Raw genomic sequence first — 17391 nt, 5'->3', positions numbered from 1 at the left:
CGATCGTTATATTTTAGGCAAATGCTCCAAATCAGGGCTTGGTTTATTGTTTCCTTGACTGCCTACCAGGGGTGGGGAACCTTCGGCCTTGAGGCCACATGTGGTCTTCTAGGTCCTTCGATCTGGCCTTTTGACTGAGTACAAGTTTTACAAAACCAATCCTTTCACTAAGGGGATTTGTTCTGTGAAGGAACCCAAGTTCAGGTCACTGGCCTATAGTTTGCAGATTTTGTTCTCTTCCCTTTTTAGAAAATGTGAACAGCAATACCTTGCTCATCCCCCATGATCTTTTCCCATGATCTCTTGCTTTCCCCCCCATGATTGTGGAGCCTAACAGTGGCTCCGTGATTATATCTGCTGCTTCTGGTGTTGCTTTATTTATTTTGGGTATCAACTTCCCGTTGGCCATTTGTATGTGTGTGGTCATTACCCACTGAGACAGTGTTTCCCAAGTAGAAAGCTCACTGTCTCTAGAATCTGAGGACCTGGGTTCAGACCCTTCCCGAGATTCATATTTACCTGCATGATGTTGGTCACATCTTTTAACCTCTCAAGACTTAGCTTCTTCACCTACGAGGAAAGCTGGGGGGTTTACATGTAAAGCGAGGGGGTCAAACAAGATGGGGCTCTTATCTATTCAACCTCCATCATAGCTGTTGTATCCATCCCTTTGATTCTAATTAAAAGCCACTAAATTAAATTAATTAATTAAACATTCTAATTAAAGGCCATTCTATGCAGGGGTGCATAGTTTAACAGCTGGCTCTCCACAAAAAGAAAAAAGTACATACAATACACTTTTAAATGTCATCTACATTATCAATATTTTCTCCATTGCTTTCTTAAACCCAAGCAGTCAACAAGACAGTGAATCAGGCCCTGATCTGTAGCATTTGCTGATTTCTAAGGCATAAATGCTCCCACTGAAAATGGAGCAGTTGGCTCTCGAGGCAATCCAAGCTGGCTTCAGCACACTCAAGCCCCAGGATGGGTCCCCTTGCCTGGGTTCTTGAATAGTCTCCTAATCAGCCTCTGCGTTACCAGTCTCTCCTCTCTCCAATTCATCTTTCATTTTGTTCAGTCATTTTTCAGTCATATCTGACTCTTCACGACCTCATTTGGGATTTTCTTGGCAAAGATACTGGAATGGTTTTTTGCCATTGCCTTCTCCAGTTCATTTTACAGATGTAAAGACTGAGGCAAACTGGGAGAAGTGATTTGCCTAGGGTCACACAGCTAGTAAGTGTCAGAGGCTGGATTTGAACTCAGAAATGAGTCTCCCTCATTCTAAACCCAGTGCTCTATGCACTATGGTGCCCCCTAGCTGTCCTCACCTTTCATAGAGCTGTTAAAGTAGTCTTCCTAAAGTACAAATCCAACTATGTCTCCTCACTGATCAAGAAGCTATTTTGGCTCCCCATTACTTCTCAGAGAAAATCCAAGCTTCTTTGGCATGGCATGGCATGGCATGGTGTAGAGGAGATAGTGTTGAACTTGGTGTCAAAAAAAATCAGGGGGCAGCTAGGTGGTGCAGTGGCTAGAGCACCGACCCTGGACTCAGGAGGACTTGAATTCAAATCTGACCTCAGACACGTAGTACTTACTAGTTGTGTGACTCTGGGCAAGTCACTTAACCCCAACTGCCTCATAAAAAAAGAAATTTATAAAAAATTACTCACTTACCTGATTTAAGCCTCAGTCTCCCCATCTGTAAAATGGAGATAACAAAGATATCTATAACTCAGAGAACAGATTGTGAGGATCAAATAAAGTAATACATGGAAAGTGCCTTGCAGACCAAAACTTTTATGTAAATATTGGCTACTATTAGGGTCCAGCCCACCTTTCCAGATATATTTCATATTATGCTCCTTCATGCCCTCTACATTTCATGTAAACTGGTCTACCTGCCATTCCCCATATAAAATATTCCATCCGCTATTCCCATGTGTGTTTGCCCAGGCTTTTCCTTGAGCCCGCAATGCTTTCCTTCTTCACCTCTGCCTCTTGGAATCTCTAGCTTCTTCTAGGCTCAACTAAGATGCCATCTCTTACACAAAGTCTTTCTAGAATTCCCTCATCACCTCTCTTTCCCATAAATTATATTTGCCAAGTTGGTATTTAGTATTTAATTGTCTGTATCTATTGTATCTTCCTGGTAGAATGTTAGTTTCTTGAGATCAGGGACTCTTTCATTTTTGTCCTTGTATACAGAAGGCTTGACAAACAGTAGGCACTTAGTAATTGCTCACTGAATTCATTTCAATTGTGCCTCAGTTTCATAAAGATTTGAACATCTTAATTTTATGCTGCCAGTAAATTAGGGTTGATTGCTTTCATGAGAAAAATACTCTTTGATTTAAAGGAACCCTATGGTGAATCTTTCTGTACAGAGTAACCCCAAATCTTAAGACTTTGGGGTCACTCTGCATATTCATTGTAGGATTTTTTTAAAAAAGTTGGTTGATGATCTGAATTGGTAGAGGGGATTCCCTTGCCTGGGAATTACCTAGAGCATTGAAATCACAGGTTTATACCAAATTATGAAAATCTTAATTTTATGCAGCAAGTAAATTAGGATTAATTCCTTTCAGAAGAAAAGGATTCTTCAATTTAAAGGAATTCCATGGTGAATCTTTTTGTAAACAGAGAGCTTCCCAATATACAGGGTGACCCCAAATCTTAAAACGTTGGGGTTGCCCTATATATTCATTGTAGAATTTGACTTTTTTTAATTGCTTCCCTTCAGAGCATACAATGTCAGACACATTTGTATACGGCATCCAGTTGCTCTAAACTTTCTAGTCTTCTTACACTTGATTCCCCTCCATACACTCTATGATCTAGCTGGCCTCCTGACTGTTTCTCACATATTACACGCTATCTTCTAATTGCTTGTCTTTGCCTAGGCTGTCCCCTATCTTTGGCATGTTTTCCCACCATGCCTCTGCCTTCTAGCTTCCCTGGATTCCTGAAACTGTGGGGATGACCATGAATTGGGGAATGGTTGAGCAAGCTATGATGTATGAATATGAGGGAAAACTTGCTGTAAGAAATGATAAAAGGACCCAAAAGGACTACAAAACCATGCATATGCTTTGACCTAGCAGTGCCACTACTATTTTTGTATCCCAAAAGAGATTTTTTTTAAAAAGAAGGACTGAAATGTGCAAAAACATTTATAGCAGCTCTTCTCTGTTGGCAAAGAATTGGAAATTGCAGGGATGTCCATTTATCTGTGAATGGTTGAACAAATCATGGTATATGATTGTAATGGAATACTATTTTGCTCTAAGAAATAACGAGCAGGATCCTCTCAGAAAAACCTGGAAAGATTTACATAAGTTAATGCAAAGTGAAATATTGTAAAATGATCAGCTGTGAATGACTTAGCTATTCTTAACAATACAATGATGCAAGACAACTCGGAAGGTCTTATGATGAAAAAATGCTATCCACCTCCAGAGAAAGATCTGATGAAGTCTGAATACAGATTGAAGCATAGTTGTTTTTTTTTTACTTTATTTTTCCTGAGGATTTTGTTTTGCCTATGTTTTCTTTTATAACATGACTATTATGGAAATACTTTGTATGACTACATCTGTATAACCTATATTGGATTGCTTACTTTCTCGATGGGGGTGGAGTTGGGGAGGGAGGAAGGGAGAGAACTGGAACTCAAAGTTTTTAAAATGAATGTTAAAATTGTTCTTACATGTAACTAGAGAAAATAAAATACTAAATAAAACCAAAAAAGCATTAAAAAAGAAATAATAAAGGGGATGATTTCAGAAAAAACTGTGAAGACCTATATGAACTGATGCAAAAGGAAGTGAGCAGAACCAGGAAAACATTGTACACAGTAACAGCAATGTTGTAACAATGATCAATCCCACGGGGCAGCCGGATGACGCAGTGGATAGAGCACCGGCCCTGGATTCAGGAGGACCTGAGTTCAAATCCGGTCTTAGACATATAACACTTACTAGCTGTGTGACTTGGGCAAGTCACTTAACCCCATTGCCTAGCTTAAAAACAAACAAACAAACAAACAATGATCAGCTCTGAAAGACTTTGCAACTCTGATCAACACAACGACCAATCACAATTCCAAGGACTCATGATGAAACATGCTATCATTCTCCAGATAGAGAATGGATGGAGTATAGATTGAGGTATATTTTCTTCTCTTTTTCTTTCCTTCATTTCTTATTTTTTTCATTCCTTCTTTCTTTTTTTGGGGGGATGGGGCATGGCTAATGTAAGGAGTTCATTTTGCATAACTACATATATTTGAAATGATTTTGTTTTTCTTGCCTTCTCAATGGGTGGAGGAGTGGGAGGAAGGAAAGGGAGACTTTTCAACTGAAAATAGATAAAAATTGAATTAGAAAAAAACAGCTCAAATTTCACCTTCAACAGGAGGCCATTACTAGACCTCATTCTCCACCCCCTGCTAGTGACTTCCCCTTTGAAACTGCTTTCTATCTACTCTGTACATATCTTATACGAGTTAATTATTTACAAGTTGTCTCCCCCATTAGATTGTAAGCATAGTGCCCAGAGCATCATAACCACTTGATAACATGTTTATCAAAGACTGAATGTTGCATTTTCCTCATCTCCCATGATCATCTCTAAGTGCTATTATTCATTCTTGTACAATGGGAAGATGAAACAAGAAGTTATCAGATTTTTACTAGGCCTACTTTCAGTTAAGATTTGCTGGCTCTCAGTTATCTGAACTAGAGTGAGGGCACTGTGGCATCTGAGCAGGGGATTAGGATGGAAGCTTTCTGACTCTTGGTGATGTGATTTAGTTTTTTATTTGGGGTGGGTGGGGGGAGAGTTTAAAATTTTGATGGCAAATTATAATGTCTGAAGTCACTCTTGTTTTGACATCCTGGTGGAAGAAGAGTTACACTTGTATTTTCTAGAAATTGTTAAGGGTTGGGCAAATGTCAGTTGCAAAAGGCCTTAATACTTCCACCACCCTGGTACGGGATCCTATTTCATCACACCTGGATTATAGCAGTAGCTGCCGGTGGGCCTGCCTGCCTTTAGTCATTCCCCAATCCAGTCCATCCTCCATTGGGCCACCAAAGGGATTTTCCTAGAGCATATGGCAGACCATAGCATCACCAGCCCCCTTTCCAGTAGGGAGTCAGTAAACTCTGGTGGGGTCCAGAATCAAATACAAAATCCTCAGTTTGTCATTCAAAGCTCTTTATAACCTAGCCTCCTTCCCCTGCTCCTTCTTTCCAGTCTTCTTACACCTTGCACTCTCCCAGGTAACCTTCCATATAGAGTGACCCTGGCTTCCTTCTTGTTCCTCAATCAAGATACTGCATCTCTCGACTCTGGGCATTTTTACTGGCTGTCCCCCAGGCCTGGAATGCTCTCCCTCCTTATTTCTGCCTTGTGGTGCCCCTGGCTTCTTTCAAGTCACAGCTAAAATCTCACCTTCTACAGGAAGCCTGTTCTAATCCTCTTAATTCTAGTGCCTTCTTTCTGTCAATTAATCCCTGTTTATCCTGTTCATCTGTTTGTACGTAACTGTTTGCATCTTGTCTTCTTCAGTAAACTGTGAGTTCCTCCAGAGTAGGGACTGTCTTTTGCCATTCTTTGTACCCCAGAGTTTAGCACAATGCCTGCATGTAATACATACTTAATAAATGCTTATTGTCTTACTGACTGACTTGAGAGAAGAATGAGGAATCACTGATGCTGACGAATTGGTGTTCCTGGAAGCCAACTTGTTGACTTTCAAGGGATTAAGGTAAATTCTATCGCTCCTTCCTTTTTTTGTCTCTCTCTTCTTCCTCTTTCTATAAATCTGACATTTTGAAGAATCATCAAGTTTCCAAAGGAAATGCAAATCACTCTCATTTATCTTCTTTCATCCTCATCCTCATCCTCATCATCACTATGGTGAAAGATAAGGAAGATTATCATGTGTTACCCTGGTAACCAAGAGACTAGGCTCAGGGAAGGCTCCTCACCAGACTTTTGCTCAAGACTGAGACAGAGAACCGGTGTCCTGAATCCATCATTTCAGTAACCTGACTGATAATGGTATTTTCCCTCAGGAAATAGGAAGGGCCTGTTCTTGGTGAATAGCAGGGTAGGGTTCAGATAAGAGAAGGGATTGTAAGATGCCAAGCTTTGTGGCTCCCATATATAGCCAAGGAGGTATAACACTGAAAGAGTTGGCCTTTTCCTTCCTCTTCTGGAATTCTCTCCCTGGTTGTCAAAACCATTGATGTTTTGGGCTTGCCCAAGGTGAGAGTGGAGACTTCATAGTACCATAGGTTATAGAGTTGAGAGTGTCCTTGGAATCTGGAATGCCAGAGGGAGGAAAAACTGTGGAACATAGAATGTCAGATCTGTCTGGGAGGGAGCTTAAAACCTAGAATGTCAGGGCTTAGAAGGCCCGTAGAACCTAGGTTATCGTATCCAAGGAGGCCCTTAGAACACAGCATGTCAGACCTGGGAAGAACTTTAGAACACAGAATGTCAGAGCTGGGATGACCCTTAGAACACAGAATGTCAGAGCTGGGAGGGCCCTACAGTGTCAACGCTAGGAGGGCCCTTAGAACAGAGAATGTCAGAGCTGGGAGGGCCCTTAGAACAGAGAATGTCAGAGCTGGGAGGGCCCTTAGGACACAGAATGTCACAGCTGGGAGGGCCCTTAGGACACAGAATGTCACAGCTGGGAGGGCCCTTAGGACACAGAATGTCACAGCTGGAAGGCACCTGAGAATGTAAACTATCAGAATGAGAAATAACCTTAGATCAGAGGCTGCCTAAGCTGAAGGGGACCTCCAGGAGCCTTCCTATTAACAGCACAATTCCTTCATATTACAGTTGAAGAAACTGAGCTTCAAAATTAAAAAGCACTCGTAGCCATCTCTGCACTGTAGGCTTTCACTAGTCCTTCATTATCCCCTGTCCTTCCTCCACAGCAGCTAGCTCCGCAGACACTGTGTGCCTATGATTTGAGGGGTGCCGACATTCCTCCCTCCTCTCCGCCCCTCCCCTCCCTCCCCAGCCATCGGCCCATTTCATCTGTAAATCTAGTAGTCTTAGCTCTCTTGACTGATGGCACCACTTGGACTACGATCTCCTGGAGACATCTCCCCAGTGCACTCAGACTGAAATTCCCATGTTAATCATTCCCTTAATTGAAGGACCTTATTAAAAATACAAATATGATCTGGGAAAAGACATTGTCACTCAACCAAGAACACATGAGTTTGATTTGCTTTTTCAGGTGAGCTAAGAGTGTTTCATAAAACAAATATTTATGAAGCACCTAGTGTACACAGGATGGTTCAGGCTCTGTCCCACTCTCCAGCAGCTAAGAAGAGATAAGTGTAGACACACCTAACCCTAATACCAAGGAAGTGCAGTAAGAGGAGGCAGGGGGCTCCGGGAGTGCAGGTCACTTTTTGCTGGGAAGAATTTTTAATTTTTCATTGTGCTTTTCATTGCTCTCAGTTTTGCCTTTATAATGAGAATGGGTGGCATGGAGGTGTGGATTCCATGTGTCCAGGACAGCCTCCGAGGTCTGCAAAGCGCTTTACATATTTTGCCTAATTTAATCCTTAAGGGATGTAGGTGCTACAAGTAATAGAAACCCCATTTTACAGATGAGAAAAATGACGGTCTGAGGAGTGACCTGACTCAAGGGGGCAGTGTGTGTCACACAGCTCATAATTGCCAGAGGCAAAATCTGAACCCAGGTCTCTGTTGACACAGACAGCTAGGTGGCACAATGGGTAGAGTGCTGACCTAGAATCTGGAACACCTGAGTTCAAATCCAGCCTCAGATACTTACTAGTTGTGTGACCCTGGGCAAGTCACTTAACCCTCTGAGAGAAATGATTATTTCCCTCTTGTATTAATAACTAAGTATTGAATTAGGACCAAGATTTTTCCCCTTTTCTGGCTCTTCATCCAGAAATCAGCAGTGTGGGAAATCTCTGTCAAAGACTTGTCCGGTCAGGATGGCTGAGATCTAATCAAAGATAGTGAAAGAAATTCTAAGTTTAGACTAATGGGTGCATTCCAGTTGATTGTGTTTGCTCAGACAGGTCGAGGAAATGTGGCTTTTCCCTTTTTTCAGACATGTGATAAGGAAATTGATAAGTGTTTTTGACCAAGGTTTGGGTGATCCAAGTCACATTTCCCAAGACCCTCACTGTAATACAGGAGGGCCTCTCCTAATAGTCACTTTCTCTTTAACTCTTAATCAATTAGCATTAATTGTTACCCTCAGGAACACTCACTCTTTCAAGGGCATATAAACTGTGAGGCCGCCAGCATGAGTGTCTTTGGTCTGAGAGAGAAGGCCAAATGACCATCTTTTTATTAAAAATACTGGCATTATTAATAAATGACTAATTACCCAGAAACTATATCTCTCAAACTTTTTAAACATCACACTTCTTTGCCTCAGTTTCTTTATCTGTAAAATGAGCTAAGAAGGAAATGGCAAACCACTCCAGTATCTTTAGCAAGAAAACTCCAAATGGGATCACAAGGAGTCAGACATGAATAAACGACTCAACAACTCTGTTGATACAAAACCCAGCACTCCTCCCCCTCCTATGCCCTATTGTCTCTCTCTGGCTCTGGCTCTGCCTCTATCTCCGATCTCTCTTGGCATCTGTCTCTGCCTCTCTGCTTCTGTTTGTCTCTGTGTCTGTGCCTCTGTCTCCCTCTCTGATTTATGGAGACAGGACGGCCTGCAATTTTATATCTGTAGATGTTTAATAAATTTGTGTTGAACTGAACTGGAATTCCTACCATAGGCTTCTAGTAGGTGCTTAATGATAACATTAATAGCTTGCATTTCTACAGCATTTTAATGTCGACAAAGCACATTACGTATGTCATTTCATTCAATCCTCACAACACCCCTATATGAGCTAGGTGCTCTCATTATCCCCATCACATAGATGAAAAAACTGAAGCTAGGCTCAGAAACTTGATTAGGGTCACACAGTTATTAAGGGTGTGAGGAAGGATTCAGATGCAGGTCTCTTCCTGACTCCAGGTCCAAATCTCTATCCATTGCATTATTCAATCAATCAATAAACATTCATTAAACACTTGCTAGGTGCCAGGCACTGTGCTAAGCTCTGGAGATACAAAAAGAGGCAAAGAACAGTCTCTACCCTCAAGTGGTTTACAATCTAATGAGGGAGACAATATGTAAACGAATGCATACTAAGCAAGCTATATGCAGGATAAATAATAATAGTTCACATTTATATAGTGTTTACATTTGCAGCCAGGCACTGTTATAAGAGCTTTACAATGATTATTATCTCATTTGATTCTCAAAACAACCCTGGGAGGTAGGTGCTATCATCATCCCTATTTTACAGGTGAGAAAACTGAGGCAAACAGAGGTTAAGTGACTTGCTCAGGGTTACACAGCTAGCATGTCTAAGACTGGATTTGAACTCCAATCTTCAGACACTAGAATTAAAGAAGGCTTCCTGTAGAAGGTGGGATTTTAGTTGGGACTTAAAGGAAGCCAGGAAGGTCAGTACCACTCGGTTATCTCTAGAAAAAATATGCTGGATTGGATGTTTGGGAAGATATGGGTTCACATATTGCTTCAGATGTTATTAGTTGTGTGACCTTGGGGCAAGTCACTTAAGTTTTCTGAGTTTCAGCTTCTTCATTTATGAAGCGGGGAGAAATAATAGCATCCCCCTTTTCTGCGTCTTTGCATGGGCTGCTCCCCCATCCCTGGAATGTTCTTACTTCTCAGTTGTATCTCTTGGAATCCTCTGTTTCCTTCAAGACAACTCTAGTACCACCTTCTACATTAATCTTCTCTTGACCCCTCAAGCTACTGGTGCCTTTCAGTGCCCTGCCCCAATTACCTTGTGCTTCTTTTATACATAGGTTTGTGCCTATAGATGTACATATTATCCCCCTTGATATAATGTAAGTTTCCGGGGCAGCTAGGTGGTGCGGTGGATAGAGCACCGGCCCTGGAGTTGAGGACCTGAGGTCAAATCCGGCCTCCGACCAAACACTTGACACTTACTAGCAAGTCACTTAACCCTAAATGCCTAAAAAAAATAATAATAATAACATAAGTTTCTTCTGGGCAGGGACTGTTTCGTTTCTGCCTTTGCATCTTCAGCACCTAAAACAGTAATGCACATAGTAGGTGCTCCTTAAATGCTTACTGATTAATCACTCTTTGGTCTTGCAGAGGAGAGCCAGCAATAGTGGGTGGAAGTTAAAAAGAGGCACATTTAGGCTGGACGGCAGCAAGCCCTTCGGAGCTGCCCTGCAGTGGGGTGGGCTGTCCCGAGGGGTGGGGCGCGCCCCTTCCTTGGAAGTCTTCAAGCAGACGCTAGACCACAGCTTGTTGGGAATGTGATAGAGGGGACCTTTTAATGTATGGCTTGGATTACTTGGTCACCAAGGTCCCTCCCAACTCTTAGATTTAGCTACTTGGTGGTTCTGTGTATGTAAACCCTCCAAGGCATATGCTTGTCATTGACCGTCCAGCATTGATGACTGAGTCTGGCTCTCTGAAGCCATTGATGACCACAGGCCATCAGCCAATCTAGAATTAGAGCTAGAAGACTCATTATAGCTTGGTTTGCTTCTCAATGTCCCCAGCTTGTAGGAGAACTGAGCTCATTCCTTTTCTGGTCGGATGGCTGGCTTCACATTAGTGAGGCCCAGCTGTGTGTGATGGGGCAACTGTGTTTGGGGATGAGGAAACTGTGAGGCACCAAGTGCAGAGGGCAGAAATTGACACACTGGGCTAATGACATGAGTCTTTCCCCATGGCTAAGTTAAGCAACCAGAGAGTTCATATTAATTTGGGGCAAAGATTCAGGGAGAAGCCCTAGCTTTCTGGCTTGGCAGAGGCAACAAGCCGCGTCAGGTTATTGATAGAATGGTAGGACAGCCTTCTTCTTACACAGCTATCTGCCCAACAAACTTGATTATAGCTTAAGGGATCCCCACTAAAAATTACTCTTAGAAAGGAGAAAAAAGGAGCAGCTAGGTGGCACAGTGGATAGAGTGCCAGCCCTGCAGTCAGGAGGACCTGAGTTCAAACCCGGCCTCAGACCAAACACCTGACACTTACTAGCTGTGTGACCCTGGGTAACTCACTTAACCCCAATTGTCTTAAAAAAAAAAAAGAGGAGTACTGACCTTAGAGTCATAGGAGCCAGGTTCAAATCCCATCTCTAGCCTCTTAGTACCTTTGTGCTTTTGGGCAAGTCACTTCCTTCTCTGAGCCTCAGTTTCCTTATCTGTAAAAGTAGCATGTTGGACTAGACTGAGGTCCCTTTTAGCTCTAAAGCTATAATCCTATAAACACTTTCCTTTATCAACAGGCTCTTAAACTGGGGTCTGTGAAAAATATTTTGGTAATTACAGTTCAATATAATTGGTTTTCTCTGAGAACTTCTAGATTTTATTTTCTGTATTTAAAAAACATTCTGAAGGGAAAAGGGATAAAAGAGGGGGGGAGACAGAATGGAGGGTGGATTAAGGAAGGGGTATTCAGAATGCACGCCATCTTGGGGTGGCAAGGAGGGACAAGATGATGAGAAAATTTGGAACTCAAAATCTTGTGGAAGTGAATATTGAAAACTAAAAATAAATTAATCAAAAAAAATTTTTTTTTAATTTTTAAAAAATTCGGAGAAGGGGCTTCTAAGCTTCACCAGATTGCCAGAGGGGACTGTGACACAAGAAGGGTTAAAACTTCCTATTTTATCACGTGTTATTATAGTGAAAACTTGCTTAGATTAGTAAGGTAAGCAGAGAGAAAGGTCCAGAGTGAAAGGCTCAGTGGTGGAAACCAGAGGTAGCTGGAGGATACCGTAAAAGCACTGGAGGGAGAATGGAGAAACAAGGCAACAGTGTGAAGACCTGTGAGGCTGGGGCTGGGGCTGGGAGAGCCTGGCACTTGCTTGGGCTCTGCCCCCCAGCTCTGCCCCCAGCTCTACCCCCAGCTCTGCCCCCCCAGCTCTGCCCCCAGCTCTGCCCCAGCTCTGCAGCTCACTTCCCTTTCTGGGCTTGGGTTTCCTTAACGGTCAATTAAGAGACTGAACTAGCTGTTCTCCAAGGTTCCTCCTATTTATGATACTCCATCTTCTAAGATTCTTTCCAGCTCTGACATGTTCTATGGTCAGTCCTAGCAGCACCAACCCTCTTTGTTCTGAGGGCCCTCCCAGCTCTGACATCCTGTGTTCTAAGGGCCCTCCCAGCCCTGACATCCTGTGTTCTAAGGGCCCTCCCAGCTTTGACATTCTCTGTTCTAAGGGCCCTCCTCACTCTGCCATTCTCTGTTCTAAGGGCCCTCCCAGCTCTGCCATTCTGTGTTCTAAGGACCCTCCCAAATCTGACATCCTGTGTTCTAAGGGCCCTCCCAGCCCTGACATCCTGTGTTCTAAGGGCCCTCCCAGCCCTGACATCCTCTGTTCTAAGGGCCCTCCCAGCCCTGACATCCTGTGCTCTAAGGGCCCTCCCAGGCCTGACATCCTCTGCTCTAAGGGCCCTCCCAGCCCTGACATCCTCTGTTCTAAGGGCCCTCCCAGCCCTGACATCCTCTGTTCTAAGGGCCCTCCCAGCTCTGCCATTCTCTGTTCTAAGGGCCCTCCATGTTCTGATATTTAATTTTCTAAGGACCCTCCCAATTGTGACATTCCACTTTCTAAAGTCCCTTTTACCTCTAAACCTACATTAAAGAGCGGTTGATTCCAATGGCAAACTTTACAACTTTGGCAAGAGTCAAGCAATCTTGGATGAATGGCATAGAGATTTGTCCCACTCTCCACCTTCCTTGCCCATGCCTGCAAAGTCCATTCATCTGTACTCCTCCAGGCCCTGGGTCCTGGCCACAGGCTCCTGGGACCCTTGGGGCAGGCCTAACCCAGCCTCATTGGCTGACTCCCCCAAAATCTACTGGATGACATCAGTTGCAATTACTGAGTAAAGACAACTGGGATTTTTATTGTAACATCAAGAAATGTAAACCAAACAAAAGAGAGGGCATTGCCCAAGAAAAACTCATTTCCTGCTAACAAAGTTCGCATCTTTACCCTTTTGTCTGTCAACATTAAGAACATTCTCTTCCTCTGGGATCCCTGGCTCCAAGAGGGAAGAGCCCCGGAGTGCAATCAGAAGGCTTGGTCCAAAAACCGCATTTTACCATACATATACCCATGTCACTTTGAGCAAGGCCCTTTCCCTCTCTGGGCCTCAGTTTACAGATCTGTAAAACTAAGTCTGTTGGACAAAATGAATCATAAGGTCCCTTCTGGCTTTAAAATAAGAGCATGGCTTCCTTTGGCTAGAAAATGTTCCTGTAAAGCACTAATTCCTTAGTGGTCTAAAAGAATTTTAGCATCAATTAAGCACCTACTAAGCACCAGGCACTGGGGATACAAAATAAAAAAACAAAGCAGCACCTGCCCTCGAGGAGTTTACATTCTCCTGGAAGAACAGGACATGAATTCAAATAGGCATATGCACCACATCTACCAATGAAATAGAAGACAATTTCGGGGAATTGGCAGTAGTGGCTGGGGGGATGAAAAAAAAACCTTGTTTAGGGGGTGGCTCAGAATCTGAGCCCTGAGTAGAGCTAAGAAAACAGCCTCTGCTCTCAGGGAATTTATGTTCTCTTGCATACTGCAGACTGAGGCTTCAAATCCAGACCTGAAAGCCACCAAGCCACATCGCCTCTGTTTCCATTAGACCCTGCTTACTGAACGGCCCATGTGAAACAAGAGCTGAGGCTGAAAGCCGAGGTAACGGGCTGATCTGTTTGTTCACAAGCTCCCATGCAGTCTGAGCTTCCATCCAGAGAGGCAGACGGCCCCAGGGCAGGGCGGACAGAGTCTTCTTGTCCACAGCTCTGGCCCCATCCCCTCTGGAGCGCTGAGGTCAGCGCTAGAGGTCACAGTTTAAGAGGGACAAAGTGGGCGGCATCTGGAAGACGGTGACTGGGATGGAGAGGACTGGAGGCTGAGTCACATGAGGAAGACGTTGAAGAAATTAGGGCCATTCAGGGTGGAAAAGAAAAGACTGATCCATGGGCTCAGGCCTGTCCAGGCTTGTCAGGCTGAAGAAGGAGCGGAAGCCTTTTGCTTGGTGCCAGAACTAAGCCACAGGTCAAAGCTGGGAAGAGACTGACTTAGGCTTGCTGTTGGGAGGAAGCTCCCAAGAGAGGTGTTGGCCAAAGGCCTTCCAACAAAAGCCGACTGGCTGCTTGACAGGTGGGTTGATGATGCTTACTCAGGCACAGTCGGACTAGAGAGTCACCAAAGTCCCTTCTTGTTCTGAGATTCTGTGATCCTGTGATTCTGAATTGTGTTGCTAGGAAGATTTTTATGCAAACAAATGCTGATAGCAGTTATGCCCATTTTATAGATGAGGAAACTGAGATTCAGAGAGGTCAAGGGACTTGCCCAAGGTCACACTGCTAGCCAAGAGCAAAGCCAGGAATCCTTTGACTCTAAAAATGTGATAGTAGCTTAGAGTTGTTTTAATTTGCATTTCTCATCAATAGTGATTTAGAGCATTTTTCTCATATGGCTACAGAGAGCTTTGATTATTTTGTTTGAAAACTGCCTATTCATATCTTTTGACCATTTATCAATTGAGGAATGGCTCTTATTTCTATAAATTTGACTCAGTTTTCTATGTTTGAGAAATGAAGTCTTTATCAGAGAAACTCACTGTAGAATTTTTTCTTCACAGTAATGATTACCAACTATGTATTTCCCTCCATCCTATTTTCCCCATTTATCCTACTCTCTCTCTCTGTCTCTCTGTCTCTCTCTGTCTCTCTCTCTCTCTCTCTCTCTCTCTCTCTCTCTCTCTCTCTCTCTTCCCTCTCTCTCTCACTCTCTCTCTTATCTCTCTGTCTGTCTCTCCTCTCTCTCTCTCTCTCTCTCTCTCTCTCTCTCTCTCTCTCTCTCTCTTCCCTCTCTCTCTCACTCTCTCTCTTATCTCTCTGTCTGTCTCTCCTCTTTCTCTCTCTCTCTCTCTCTCTCTCTCTCTCTCTCTCTCTCTCTCTCTCTCTCCTCCACCTCCTTCTCCTCCTCCTCCCCTCTCCCCCCCCCCACTCTCCCACACACTCTCTCTTTCTCCTTTTATCCTGTCTATTTTCAAAATTGTTTTGCTTCGGACTTTCACTTCCTCCAAACTGCCCTCCCCTCTATTAGCTCCCCACCACCACCTACCTTCTCTTATCCCCTTTCCTTCCTACTTTCCTGTATGGTAAGATAGATTTCTACACCCAATCAAGTGTGTATATTATTCTCTCTTTGAGCCAATTTGGATGAAAGTAAGGTTCATGTGATCCCGACCCCTCTTCTTCCATTTCCCCCTCCACTGTAAAATCTCTTTCAGTGCTCTTTTATGTCAGATAATTTAGCCCATTCTATCTCTCCCTTTCCTCTTCTTCCAGTGCATTCTTCTTTCTAATTCCTTAATTTTATTTTTTTAGACAATCATGCTATCACATTCAACTCACACCTCTACCTTCTATGTACACTCCTTCTAATTGCCCTAAAAATGAGAAAGTTTTTAGGAGTTATAAATATAATTTTCCCATGTAGGAATAGAAACAGCTGAACCTTATCAAATCCCTTAAGATTTCTCTTTCCTGTTTACCTTTTTATGCTTCTTTTGTATCTTGCATTTGAAAGTCAAGTTTTCTATTCAACTCTTGTCTTTTCATCAGGAATGCTTGAAAATCCTCTATTTCATTGAATATCCATCCCATCCCCCCCAAAGACTATACTCAGTTTTGCTGAGTAGGTGATTCTTGGTTGTAATCCTAGCTCTTTTGTCCTCTGGAACAAAATCCAAGCCCTCTGATCCTTTAATGTAATGTCTGCTAAATCTTGTGTTATCCTGGCTGTGGTTCCATGATAGTTGAATTGTTTCTCTTTGGCTGCTTGCAGTATTTTCTCCTTGATCTGAGAGCTCTGGAATTTGGCTATAATATTCCTGGGAGTTTTCATTTTGAGATCTCTTTCAGGAGGTGATTGGTAGATTCTTTCAATTTTTATTTTGTGCTCTGGTTCTAGAATATTTGGATAGTTTTCCTTGATAATTTCTGGAAAGATGATGTCTACACTCTTTTTTTGATTATGACTTTCAGGTAGTCCAATAATTCTTAAATTATCTCTCCTGAATCTATTTTCTAGACCAGTTGTTTTTCCAATGAGATATTTCACATTTTCTTCTATTTTTTCATTCTTTTGATTTTGTTTGATTGTTTCTTGATGTCTCATAAAGTCATTGTCTTCCATTTGCCCAATTCTAACTTTTAAGGAATTATTTTCTTCAGTGAGCTTTTGTACCTCCTTTTCCATTTGGCCAATTCTACTTTTTAAGGAGTTCCTCTCTTCAGTGAATTTTGTATATCTTTTTCCATTTGGCCAATTCCGCATTTCAGGGCATTTTTCTCTTCATTGGATTTTTGTGGCTCTTTTACCATTTGGCTTATTCTATTTTTTAGGGTGATATTTTCTTGAGCATTTTTTGTACCTCCTTTAACAAGCTGTTGACTCCTTTTTCATGATTTTCTTGCATCACTCTCATTTCTTTTCCTAATTTTACCTCTACCTCTCTCACTTGATTTTTAAAATCCTTTTTGAGCTCTTCCCATGGCCTGAGAGCAATTAATATTTTTTTGAGGCTTTAGATGAAGGAATTTTTACTTTGTTGTCTTCTTCTTCTTCTTCTTCTTCTTCTTCTTCTTCTTCTTCTTCTTCTTCTTCTTCTTTTGGTTTTGTTTTTAGGCAGTTGGGGTTAAGTGACTTGCCCAGGGTCACACAACTAGTGTCAAGTGTTTGCTCTGAGGCCAGATTTGAACTCAGGTCCTCCTGACTTCAGGGCTGGTGCTCTATCCACTGCACCCATAGCTGCCCCCGTTGTCTTCTTCTGAGTGTGTGTTTTGATCTTCCTTGTCACCATAGTAACTTTCTATGGTCAGATTTCTGTTGTTTGCTCATTTTCCAGCCCATTTCTTGACTCTTAACTTTATGCTAAAGTGGGGTTCTGCTTCCAGGTGGAGGGTGCACTGTCCCAAGTTTCAGGGTTTACAATGCAGTTGTTTTCAGAGGTAATTCTGGGGACCTGTAAGTTTTTGACTCTTCCAAGATGCTATGATCTAGGGAAAGATGTATTTACTACTCTCTAGTAAATGCGTACTAGTTTGTAGGAACTATTTTCCATCCTGGAACTGTGACCAGTATTCCTGCTCCCCTGTGGCCACGAGCTCTGCTGTGCTAGTGCTGTTCCTCACACTGGGACTAAGACCCAGGACTGTGACCCAGATCCAAGAGACCCTTGACCCCCTTGCCATCTGTGGGC

The sequence above is a fragment of the Phascolarctos cinereus genome, unplaced genomic scaffold, assembly GCF_003287225.1.
Source record: "Phascolarctos cinereus isolate Bilbo 61053 unplaced genomic scaffold, phaCin_HiC Scaffold_726;HRSCAF=1367, whole genome shotgun sequence".
Lineage (NCBI taxonomy): Eukaryota > Metazoa > Chordata > Mammalia > Diprotodontia > Phascolarctidae > Phascolarctos > Phascolarctos cinereus.
Note: the sequence above shows the minus strand (reverse complement) of the source record.